The sequence below is a fragment of the Bombus huntii genome, chromosome 13 (genome assembly GCF_024542735.1).
Source record: "Bombus huntii isolate Logan2020A chromosome 13, iyBomHunt1.1, whole genome shotgun sequence".
In the NCBI taxonomy this organism is placed as follows: domain Eukaryota; kingdom Metazoa; phylum Arthropoda; class Insecta; order Hymenoptera; family Apidae; genus Bombus; species Bombus huntii.
In genome coordinates, this window is record NC_066250.1 from 555,057 (window position 1) to 567,058 (window position 12,002).

Sequence of the window (12,002 nt, forward strand, 5' to 3'; positions counted from 1 at the left end):
TACACAAGCTATTAAATAACGCAATCGAGCTATAAGTAATTCGTCTAATTCCCCTGCGGTTGTTGAAATGGAGTAAGATACTAGAAAATTAAAAATATTATTTAGCGAGTTACCTCGCTTTGCGAAACAATCACGAACACGAGTAGCACGAGTCCGTAAATAGAACTTTGAAACGAACTATCGCAAAAGAGTTGCGCGAACTGACAGAAATTTTTGTTCGACAACTTTGTTACACGTTTGTTACAAAAATACGGTTAATAAACATCGATCGATTCGTTTCTCGTAATTCATGGATCATCGTATTCAACCGTGTCTGCCAAATCTGGACAATCGTTGTTATTCAGGATGTATAATTTTGTTAACATCGCGAACCGAACAATGGAGTGCTAACAGGCGCCGAAATTATCGGAATATGATGGAAAATCACCCTTCATAACGCATTCGAATTAGAATAATTGCGTATTGTTACAGCTACGCGTGTAACGTGTAATATTATCATTGAATGAGTAACATAATTAATGCGCATTATCTAGCGTTGCGAGAGGTATTGCAAAAAGTAAAAAGACGCGCATAAGTAAAAAGGATACGTATGCGAAAGGCGTGTCAAAGATACGTCTCCTCCTACTTCTTGTAAAGCTTACGGTACATACTTACATATTGATAACAAAACATTTAAACGAAATTGTAAGATATTTTTCTTTGAGTATCGGAAGTTGACGAGGCAATATACGACCGTCCTCGTGTATATTATACTTCACTAGTATTCTCCTGACGAAAAACGAGACGAGCCGCGAATAACGTTTAATTGCAAAGACCACATTTTCCCAAGGGCAGACGCGACTACTTATTTATCAATCTGTCTATCATCGTACTATGTAATTACTTGCGCGAGCGTGCACGAAAATGAGATCTCCGACTTCGTTAAATTCGTTTTATCGTCTCTTTGTCCTTCGTCGGCTTTAATAAATGGAATTTTCGATTACTCGCTTCTTGCATAAATTGAAACGCTTTGACAACGAAAACAAGTTAACTCGACGCTGTGTTAATTACGATACTGATTATAAAATTATCCAATCACAACGACACATCCAGTCCCATCCAATTACAGCTATTACGCCCGGAAGAGAATCAAAACGTCGAATAAGTTGATCCTTTTGGGCTTTAACCTTGACAGGTTGTCAGGGGCCAGGTGGAAGGAAGGAAGAACGGAAGGAATGTGCGACGAGTCGTGACCAGCGGAAGGCGGCCAGTCGACGATACATTTCCGGTGGTCGGCGGCCACTTGGAGCAAGTTTGCCCCTTGATCGTGGACAATAACGTGGGCGAGGACCGCTCGTTACACGCTACATGCCCACGAAGGATATGGATAGACGAGCGTCCTCAACGCAGTTGGCATTCGTGACACGCACCATCGATGACATGAGCCACCATGGGATCCATCGCTTCGCCGCACCGCGTCGCACCGCGCCGCACCATGTCGCCAGGAATTACGATTCTCTATAGGCGCATTTATGCACCGAAATCGACGACGAACCCCGATGTCTCCACGTACGTATCGAAACGTTTCATTTTATTATTACACATTTCTTGTTAAAAAAGTCTCCGAGTGTGCTCTCAGCTTTATCGTCGTATCGAATCTACGAGATAGAGAATCGATTCAAGGGAAAGATTTGGTATCCTCGAGAAATATTTTGTAATATATTTTTCTTAATATTCTAGTACTTGCGCATATTCGATATCGGAGCAATTATTCTCTCTCGCTCTGAATCTTTATCTTAATATATTTAGCTATCGCCATATTGTTACGATAGTTGAACCCGATGAATAACGCGTATGGAGAACCACCGAAACAAAGGAACGAATTATTTCGTTGGCTTCGAAATAACCGGAAATAGGATTCCGAATAAATTACGCTCGGTTAATCGAAAGTGGTTCCTCGAATCGCATGAGGTATGCAATATTTAACCTTTTGGTCGCTCCATCGGAACACTTTAATCTTGTAAAAAGGATCGGGAGAGCTAGCCACGCTAAATCATCCTCCCTCTTCTACCTTATCGTGACCTATCAAATATCATCCAGACATTGATTTCAGAGATTGCACAAGAAATAGAGTTTCGTAATCGGAAGAAAAACTTTGCGCAGAATTTATGTAAACCCTGTTAAAGCGTATAGAGCAACTTGCGTGTAGAAATTTTTATGACTCGATCAATTTATAGATACGTTCACCGCCAAAAGGGTTATTAGGGTTTGTTACTGCCATTTGACAAGTTATACCTTGTCCGTAACATTTTCGTGAGATACTTTAGAATTTCGCAAAATGTTGTAAATCCGTAGAAATGAAAGAAATTTCGACGTGGAAACTTTAGTTATTAAATAAATTAAGATGCTTCTTACATCAAAAGGTTCGCGGAAGTTGCTGTTCGAGGGACATCAAACAAAGTTAGAAAATTTATTTGCACGTAACTTGCCTCTGATACGTATTCATAAACTCTATTATACCGTCTACTATCGCTGCTGTTCGTTATTGACATATAATCAATGAGCTTCGATGACGTGATGGCCACGCGAATCCATTACACGATATACAGCCAAGTATACTGGGAGAAACTTATTTTATTCGAATACGACGTTTGCTCGTACTGAAATAATATAATAGACAAATAGAAACGCTTGAAGAAGAAATTCTAATATTTAAATTAAAAGGTATATACGATGATCCGTTTTTATAGAATTATGCGATTCTTCAGTTCCAAAATATCGAGGAAATTCTGCATATCTACCAATCAAGAGCACGAATATATTCTCTTGGATGGAAAAGTTCCTCTTCTAAAATAATTTCCATTCTGGCTATTAAATTTCTTGGTGCAGCGTAGACCTGCGTATGCGTCCGCTTCGGAAGAAACATCGAGAAGTTTAATTTAAAGGATCTTTTGTTTGAACACGATTTGAAATTCACGATTCTGCCGAGGATCCTTTCGATCGTAGCTACGTCGGTATCGATAATGCGAGATATCTCGTCGTTCGTCTTCCCTCTATCTGTCGGATCGAGTTACTCTTCTTCTTTTTTCCCCTATCCGAGTTTTACTTTTTCTCTTTTTAAATTTCCCTTTTCTTCCTATTCTCGATCGACCCCTACTCCTCCCTCGCATAGATTCTCTCGCATCCTTTTTTCCATTCTCTTCCTTTCTTTTTCTTCCTTTTATTACGTCGTGTCTCTTTCTCGTTTATTATCCCATCCCGCTCTCTCGAATGCTCGTATCGCGACAGTTCTCTCGTATATTTTGTTATATTTCGTTCGTCTGGCCTTGCAAGCCCTTTTCTTCGTTATCGTCTTTTCGTATCTACTCTTATAATAATAACTGTATTGCATATGTTATTACATATATTATACAATATGTATTATCTGTATTAAATAAGTACGTCTACGATGATAATATAACTCTATACGTTTTCAACTTGTTTCGCGTTCTAAATTTCACGTTTCATCAAAACTCCGTCTGCTTACGCTTAAAAATTCGCATTTACCTCTCCTTTCTTCTTCTCCTTCTCGTTCTTCTTTATTTCTTCGGTATATCGAGTTTTCTTATGTCTCGTAGCAAACTTTTTCCCTCTCTTGTTTCTTTCGTGTAACTTCGTAGTTCTCTCTTGGACTTTTTTATTTTTCTAGGTCTTCCCTATACGTTTGCTGCTCATTCTGTATTTTCACGCCATTTACTTTTCTTTTCAAACTCATTATTCCATGTTCTACCGTTCTATCTCGTCGAATATCTCCCCTCGTATCCCGATCATCCTCCTTTTCATGTTTCCACTTTCTTCTTCTCTGCCTTCTTCCTATCACGTCAAATTTGTTCCATTCTGCTCTCTCTCTCTCTCTCTCTCTCTCTTTCTCTCTCTCTGTCTCGGTTCGTGCATTCTTCCTCGCCTTCTATCACGCAAAAACCCTTTCTTCCCTTGCCGCAGTTCTTGTCTCGTTAAATTCCATCGTCTCGTCCTTTCGGCCACCCTTTCGCGTTCGCTCTCTGTTCTCCTTGGCAGGCTTCCCTCTCTGTTTTCTGCCCTGTTCACCCGTGTCTCCCGAGGGAGTGCCAGGAAGCGGCGCTATTAGTTGGCGTAACTCTAGCCTTGTCCGTCCGAGGATAATTGCGCGGGCTAATGGTTCCTTTTTTCCTGTTCGCCTCGGAGCATCGACCAGGTAAAAAGACGTCTTGCGACCTAGGAATTTAAACACGCGCCACGAGGGAGGTCTGACCACGATATCCTTTCGTTACTGGCTCCGGAAGGGCTTCCTCTTTTGCGTACGATCACGGAATTCGAAAACAGATGCCCGGTATTCCAGGCGTATCGCGGTTCGTTTCCCTTTAATTGGCCAGCGGACTGCTGGTTGCGCCTCGTGCTTGCGGAAGAACAATCTCCAACGAGATGGTCTGAATTCTCTCACGGATGTCCCTTTACCGAGTCGTCCTTTCTTCTCACTAGACGATTCCCTTCTTTGTTTTATTTTATCCACGCCTATGTCATTTACCACTTCGATCGCTCGATGCGATAGGAGAAATTGGGCCGATTACACGGAATGGGGCACGTCTCGCCGATTTCAACGACCACGAAATATGTTGTCATGTAATTAGCGAAATTGGAATATATTGCGCCGACCGTGTAATCGTTCCATACCTTAACGCAGCGGTGTTCCGCTTGAAATTTTCAAGTTCGTCGTTCAAATTAAATAAGGTATTGAAATGTAAATCGACCGGCGAATTTATACGTCGATTTTCCCATAGCAAAGACTCCAAAATCGTATTTATGATACATATCGCGAACTAACGAGATCGTACAATTCCGCAACACTGCAAACCCGATATTTCGAGTGACGCGCTCCGAGCGCAGCGACAATCGGGTCCGCTATACTTTTATAAATACAACACGGAACTGTCGCGACGTACTATTCTCGCATTAAATAATTAGCCCGACGGGTGCGTGTAAATAATTAATTTGGTCGCGTTTCTGAATGAACGTTAATTAAAACGGTAGAGAGGAGCGCGGCGAAACGGTCGGGCCCGGAATTTTCAACGGTGCCATCGGAAGTCGAGCAGTCGTTATCGTTTCAGCGAAAACACTTGGCGAATAATTATCCATTTTTAAGCTACGCGGAATATGCGATTTCGAGCGCATGATACAATTTTAATGAAACGTTAGCGCGACCGGCAAATTTCAATTATTAACGAAGGACCATTTGTCAACGGATGGAGAGACCGCTTCCAGTGGGTTTTCTTGACAACGAAAACCGTATTAGTGCAAAATTACGCGCAAAAGGCGAGATAAACGTGGTAAAGGAGTAGAAGCTAGATACTACTTGTCGATACATCTAGTACATCGTTGAAGCGACAACGAAATAAATAGACGCGGGCGAGGTATGACACGTGGTAAATTTACTATTTCGTTAAAGCCTTTTTTAAGTTGAAAGCTCGTTGGAAATAAGTGTAAAGGCTAAAAAGAGATCAACGCAGCGTTCGATTACACGGGTTATTCGGAAGAAAAATAAGAAACGTGGGACTAGAATCGGGCAATCTTCGGACGAGCATTCTCTCTCAGCGGTCTTGCATTACCACGAACCTCCGGATTATGGGAAGTCTCTGATTGGAGTTCCATAGGTACACGGAACGGTGTCGCGGAACCCGCCCAAAACCGGTAGCCGTATTACCATACAGATTGCCGTCGACTGTTATACTCACCGAACCGGGGAATCTATGAATCCGACTAATCATAAACGTACAACTAACCGAGGCTAATCTGCCGCGCGGCAATTCGGAATTTTACTGTCAGACCGAAATACGACCGGCATTCGAACGGCGAACGGGGAATGTTTTGAAGGCATCCCTGGAATATTACGATACGGTTAAGATCCGGGCATTGGGCTTGAAATGGTCCTGGGACAACCACCGCTGGATTTATCGACGAATTACAACGAACGGTATAGGCGTGTCGACGTTCATCGATGTACGCGATTATTCCTCGCGTACGCCAGGTGTTTCGATGCTTAATTCGCCATAGAAAAATAATGAAAAAAGTTCAGGACGACTCTCTGTGAAAAAATACACTATCGCGTAAAAGTTTCGGGTCGCTTGTTCGATGAAAATTTTCAGAAAAAGTTCTCCTGCTGGGGTATCTTTTATCAAAATATTTAAAAAGTTAGGTCCCTGACAATTGCTAAACATCGAACGTTGTGCTTTCGACGATCCATTTACTCAGACATCACAATGCGTTTACTATAAAATAGAGACAGAGATGTAACATTAAAAGAAGACGTAAAACGAAGGAACAGAGAGAAAAAGGCGATCAAATATTAAATTGGCAATGTCTGCCTTGTTCTCCCCTCGTGACGACACGGTTGCTTGCCGAGGGTCGGCCATAACCCTCGGACATAACCGAGGAAATCACTTGGAAAATCCTCGATGAATTCACAATGAACCGGCGGTTGGTACAACACGTTCATCCGTCACGACACCCCGGAGAATTTCTCTTTTTCCAACCTGCGTCCGCTCTCCAATCCTGCCTCTGTCCTTTTCATTTTCCTCTCGGCAGTCTAATTTTTTCTAATGCAAACTCTCCCTTTTTACATACTTGTGCCTCGACCATCGTCTTACCACTCTTTACCCTCTAACTAGTTTCTACGCTAGTCCATTTCGCAACCTTCCGTTTCCAGCTCATAGGATCTCCTCCTTTTTTCTTCCTCTTTCTTTTTTTCTTTTTTGATTAAACGCAATAAGCAGTCGGAGTTGTAATTTCGGCGAAAACAGTTCTGAACAGAAAATTAAGAGCTTTCCGGAATATTATTTTTTCTACTATGAAAATTACTCGATGAAATTTGGTATTCGAAGAATCTACAGAGAGAAAAAACGTTGCAAAAGATCGAATAATAATGCAACTTTTTTATGAACGTCGTCATAGTCGAATAGGTCGGTGAGAGCTTCGGCAATATTGAAATTGCAGCTACTTTCGTGATCGAAATTCGTTCCCTTTTCATCGCTTGACAATACGCAAAAATTCACGCTTCGACGATCGGTTATTTCAGACGAGCACTTGCATCGTCGAATACAGGGATTCTATTTTCTAAAAGGACGAGGCTAACCACGGGATAAGGACAATTCGGTTCTCTTCTGCTTCTTTCCCGCGATTGTTTTCGTTCGTGTTCGTATAATATTCGTTCGTCTAATTATAACGTTTTTACACCCTACGAAATGTCTTAAAAGTATCAAATAAGTATTTCTCTACGATGTTCTCGTCTATCGCAAACTAAGTCCGATGTAATATTCCGGCAGATCTTAAGGAATCCTAAGAAATTCGACGAATTAATCATAGAACGTTCGGTTCGACGTTTCCTTAAATATTCTTATTTCAGCGGGCGCAATCGATTTCGCATTCTATCTTTCGTTCGTTTCGTCGCTAACGTTCCTCCGGTCGTTTTCCATTCTCCTTCCACCCTTTCTTTTTCACTTTCTTGCTCGTAGGAATGATGTCGTTAATCACCGGCTATTTTAATACGATCTCCCCTTCGTGTTCGCTCTCGATCGGACGCATTATATTTAGTGGGCGATCACGTGCACCGGTCTCAGCGCACCTTTAAAATGCATAATGTCGAACGGTAATAAGAAAATCCATTGTCGGGGCGAAACCGTGCATAATGACGTAGGAAATTAAACGAAATCTTTCATTCGCGTGATCGTGATAAATTTTCTTAAAAGACTGCGAGCAGAATACCTCTTCTTTTTCTATTCTTTAAACTTATTTTTTTCGACCAAAGATTAACGTTATAATCGATATTATTCAGTTACTATGCAGATAATTTTGATGTCGTGGACGTGTCAGAGCATGTTGGAAAGGAAATACAAATATTGACCATAAGAACGATGACGGAATCACTTTTAGGATTAAAGATAATAGTCCTATGTTTCAAGCGGAACAGACGTGGGAGAACATTTTTTGCATATAATATTCATTTTCTAATCGGTGGTTATAATTTTTTATTTTAATTGGCAATCAAAAAACTATCGCGTAATTTCTATAAAAGATTCATTCGATTTCAGTACATGTAATTTTGTGATCGATGATTATACCGATTTGGAAGTTTTAGTCGGCGGTGTATATAGGTACTACGTTTCGTTACTACATTTTCAAACGTCGCTTCAGGTTATCAACGATTGTTGCACGGCCGTTCGATATCGCTTTTCGATTCCCTACCAAACCATCGAAACAACAGCGGCAGCAACGCAACACCGATAAACATCCTGCAACTCCATCGAGTCTCTCGACGTTCGTTCCACGTAACGGCAATCTCCGTTTCCATTGCACTGACCGGAATTCGCGTCGAATACAGGAAGTCGAGCGTCGAAACGCTCGAAAAACCGAACACTTACGTAACTTTTACCTTGTTCGGTGTAATCGCCCCTGGTGAAAGCTCGTGAGCTACGTGGAAGCATAACCGTCCCGTTTATGAAACGTTTCACGGCGTAGATTTACGCCGATCGTGCCTTGAGAAACGAAGGGCGACACGCAAATTGAACGAACGTTTAGCGACGCTTCGTCGAGCGTGGCCGGCTGCAGGGTCATGTCAATATTTAAATTAATCCTCGGCCAGCGTGGCCAACTATGCCGTTAAGTTATATTCTCTTCGACGTGGCGAGAACCTCTCGTCGCGATCTCTTCTCTTCACTCCGACGACCACCGAGTTTCACTCCCACCCTCCTCCCCCGGTTCTATTAATCCTGCTTTCGTTGGCTTCCTGTTCGACCCGCGCGCCTCTGCTTTCGTCGTTTTTTCTCCAGAGTCAGCTTCGAATAGCTCGCTACGAAATAGGCGACCGATTCGTATTCCTATATTTTATTCTCCGTTGACAAGCAAAATTTCATCCACGAATTCTACTTCGATTAGGGATGACTTCGCATATATTTTAGTCTCTCTCGTCGTACTTTGCATTTCCACTTTTTTTATATTTCTTCTACGCATTTCTTCCGAAACATTTGTCTACTTTTAATTTCTTCGTAACTTTTCTCATCTCGTCACTCGGTTCTTCGATTCCTTTCTCTTTATTTCATTGTTTTCTCCCATCCTCGCTTACTCTTATTTCTTCCCCGCCCTTTCGTTGTCGTTACTTTTGCTCCTCTCATATTTGTCCTATTGTACAAAATAATCCAATAAAGATCGAAAAGAAAAGAGATGTAAGTATCAAAGGGCTGTCATCTTCTGGAAGCGGTTGAAACGAAAATAAACGACGAATGGACTACTCCATGATTTTTATTTATTTTCATAATTGTTACAAAACTTAGGATCTTCTATATACGTACATCAAATGTAATACATCTTCTCGACTTTCCTTCTCGTCACTCTAGTTTCTCATTCTCGTTTCTACTCTTCTCACGTTCGTGGCCCGTTCATATTCTGAATTTTTCAACTATTTCCAATCCCTACGTCTCTTCTCGTTCCTTTTAATCTTCCTACCGCCGTCTCCCCCTCGTCCTCCGATTCCCTTTCGCTTTTCCAGGATTCTGTCCTTTCCCGATGTCTCAGCCGCTTCAATACCCATGGGATCGTCTTTCCTCTCTCGTTCCGAGACATCGTCTTTCTCCCCGTGGCTTAATTTTGGAAGCGATTAACACAACCCGCGAACCAAACCCCCGTTTCTGCCCTTATTGAACGTAACCCCGACCTACCATCTTTTAGGGGAATCGAGTTATGAAAATGATCGTCTCGGATTAAGCGAGAAGTTTCACGTGGCGTCACATATATTTTCCACGAAATATATCTCGTATATTTTTTAGCTCTATAGCTATGCAAAATGGTCGCTCTAACGCGACGTACGATCTTTCGCTCATTCGTGGTCACGAAATAAAACATCACTTTGATATTTTATTCCGATATTATATATTTTTAACAATACCGAACATATGCAATAAAAATCTTCCTGTTTACGTACAATATAAATTTATACGCTTTTCCTGTTTCAATTAAAATTGGCTTTCTTCCGAACTAACGAGGATTCGTTTCTCTATAATTTATCACGCGGCTCGCGTACCGATGAACGTTCCTCCATTCGATCCAATTTCATTTTTCCTCTATTTTTTAACAATCCGCAGAAATCGCTGACCGAGCGAATTGGAGATTTTTCTCGTCTACTTCGTCTTCGTTGATGGACAAAGCGATAGGACGTCCCCGTAGTAATTCCATATGGGTGCGCGCGCGCGCCAGAGAGGGACTTCTGCCAATCGAGTCCTGTCCGGCTCTCGAATCGAATTACGTCCCAACGCGGTCGTAGTTTTTCCCGATCGTGCATTTATTTATCGGGGAGAAGCATCCGCTCGGTGTCGTGGCAAATTTCGCCCACGGAGCCAACCAGTTGGAAAAAAGAGGCACCGTTCTTCCGACGCGTTCCGGGAGAACATTAATTTCTTCGTTACTTCCCTATTTCCTGTACGCTGAGATTTTCCTGTCTCACGTGCCCCTGGCTCGTTGCGAGTCAGTGCACAGCGATATTTGGTCTAATTAACGATCAACGATTAACGATTACAATTAGGATATTTCGCGACCAATCCCGATCGACTACTCAATCTTTGTGACTGAGCTAATTTTCAGGTCGTCTAATAATTTAATCAGTGTTAGAGCTCGACACGCGTCTCTTATCTTCCATGTTATAAATTTTTGCTTATTACAGTAACATTATTTTATACGCTTCGTGGTAGTAAAGTTGTCGGGAGATTTTAACGCGAAAACAGGAAATTGGTATAAACGTTATATAAATATTCTTAACCCCAACAGTGGTACGACGTACTTGTTGCCTGCGGGCTATCGACACGATTAGCTTAACACCATCGACGACATGATAAGTCGAGGCGCAGGAAATTAGAAGATAACTTACTAAAACTGCTTTCCGATCGATTCTTGTCAGCCTAAGGCTATTTGTGACGAAGCCGTTTCGTTGGAAAAAGACCCGTCCATTATGCGTTATTTCGCTTCGAATAACTCCGAGAAACTAGCAGAGCAAAATACCTTTACTACCCTTTGACCGGTTTTACGATCGTCGAGTTCATCTGCGCTCCATTTACAAAAATATTTTTTCTCTTTAACTGAAATTTTTCACCCGCAGCTAGATTTCGATTCGTTCCTCTCAACATCGCTCGGTATCCTCTGTTTTTCCAAACTCTCGACACCCCTTCCATCCGCTCTCGCGGCGTAACAGTTAGATTCTCGTAATAGCGTTGCTCATTCCGGTTGCAGCTTCTTCTCGTCGGTGCGCAAGTCACCCCCTACCATCTCTCTAAAACACTCGACCTTCGCGAACTTTTGGAAAGCCAGACTAACAGGCTCACCCAATTAAACACACGCCAGAAATCGTTGCCAAAATTCGAGTTGCTTCAACGTCGACCCCTTAATTCCCCGTTCCTCTCGCGTGTCTGTGGAGAAGGAAAAATCGTTCGCCTCGATCATCCCTCCGCTCCTCTCCCCACTCCCTATCGAACGCAAGCTGTATAGACGAGGATTTTTTTTCTTTTTTGAAAACTGCCTGGCCGCTGCTGCGTGCAACTTGTACGGACTATTTTAGCCAGCTGCGTTCGGTTCGATGTTGTACCGCGTCTATTGATCGGAGCTCAGAGAAGCATAGAGTTACAGGCCAGTGGCGTCGGCCTTTTCACCCCCTGCCGCCAACCCCTAACGTTCCATCGTTCTCTCCCTCTCTCAGTCGACTATCTACTTCTCTTTCTGGTCACTTCTCAGCCTAGCACGCTCTGTCTATTAGTTTCTCTGTTTCGCTATCTCCGTTATATATATAACGTGTGTGTGTGCGTGCGTGCGTGTGTGTATATATATACATACGTATAGATATTTCTCGCTCTCTCGTTCCGTCGCAGTGGCGAGGACTGCACTATCCGAATTCCATTTCCGTCCAATTACGATTCATCCCCGTTTCAAAGCGGCAGTCACGCTGCGTTCATCTGTGACGCGCGGTCGTCAAAAAC

The 12,002-nt window shown here is 42.4% G+C and overlaps 1 protein-coding gene and 1 long non-coding RNA gene across 2 annotated transcripts in view; one reads left to right on the plus strand and one right to left on the minus strand.

Annotated features, from left to right (window-relative positions):
• Window positions 1–12,002, plus strand: part of LOC126872304 (spermidine synthase) — a 191,434-nt gene that overhangs the window by 109,612 nt on the left and 69,820 nt on the right. Inside the window, exon 3 of the mRNA XM_050632095.1 lies at window positions 1,175–1,548. The gene's annotated coding sequence lies outside the window, so the exon portion shown is untranslated. The remainder of the gene's footprint in view (window positions 1–1,174; window positions 1,549–12,002) is intronic.
• The window catches only part of LOC126872313 (uncharacterized), a 161,518-nt gene that overhangs the window by 106,955 nt on the left and 42,561 nt on the right, over window positions 1–12,002 (minus strand). The window lies entirely within an intron of this gene.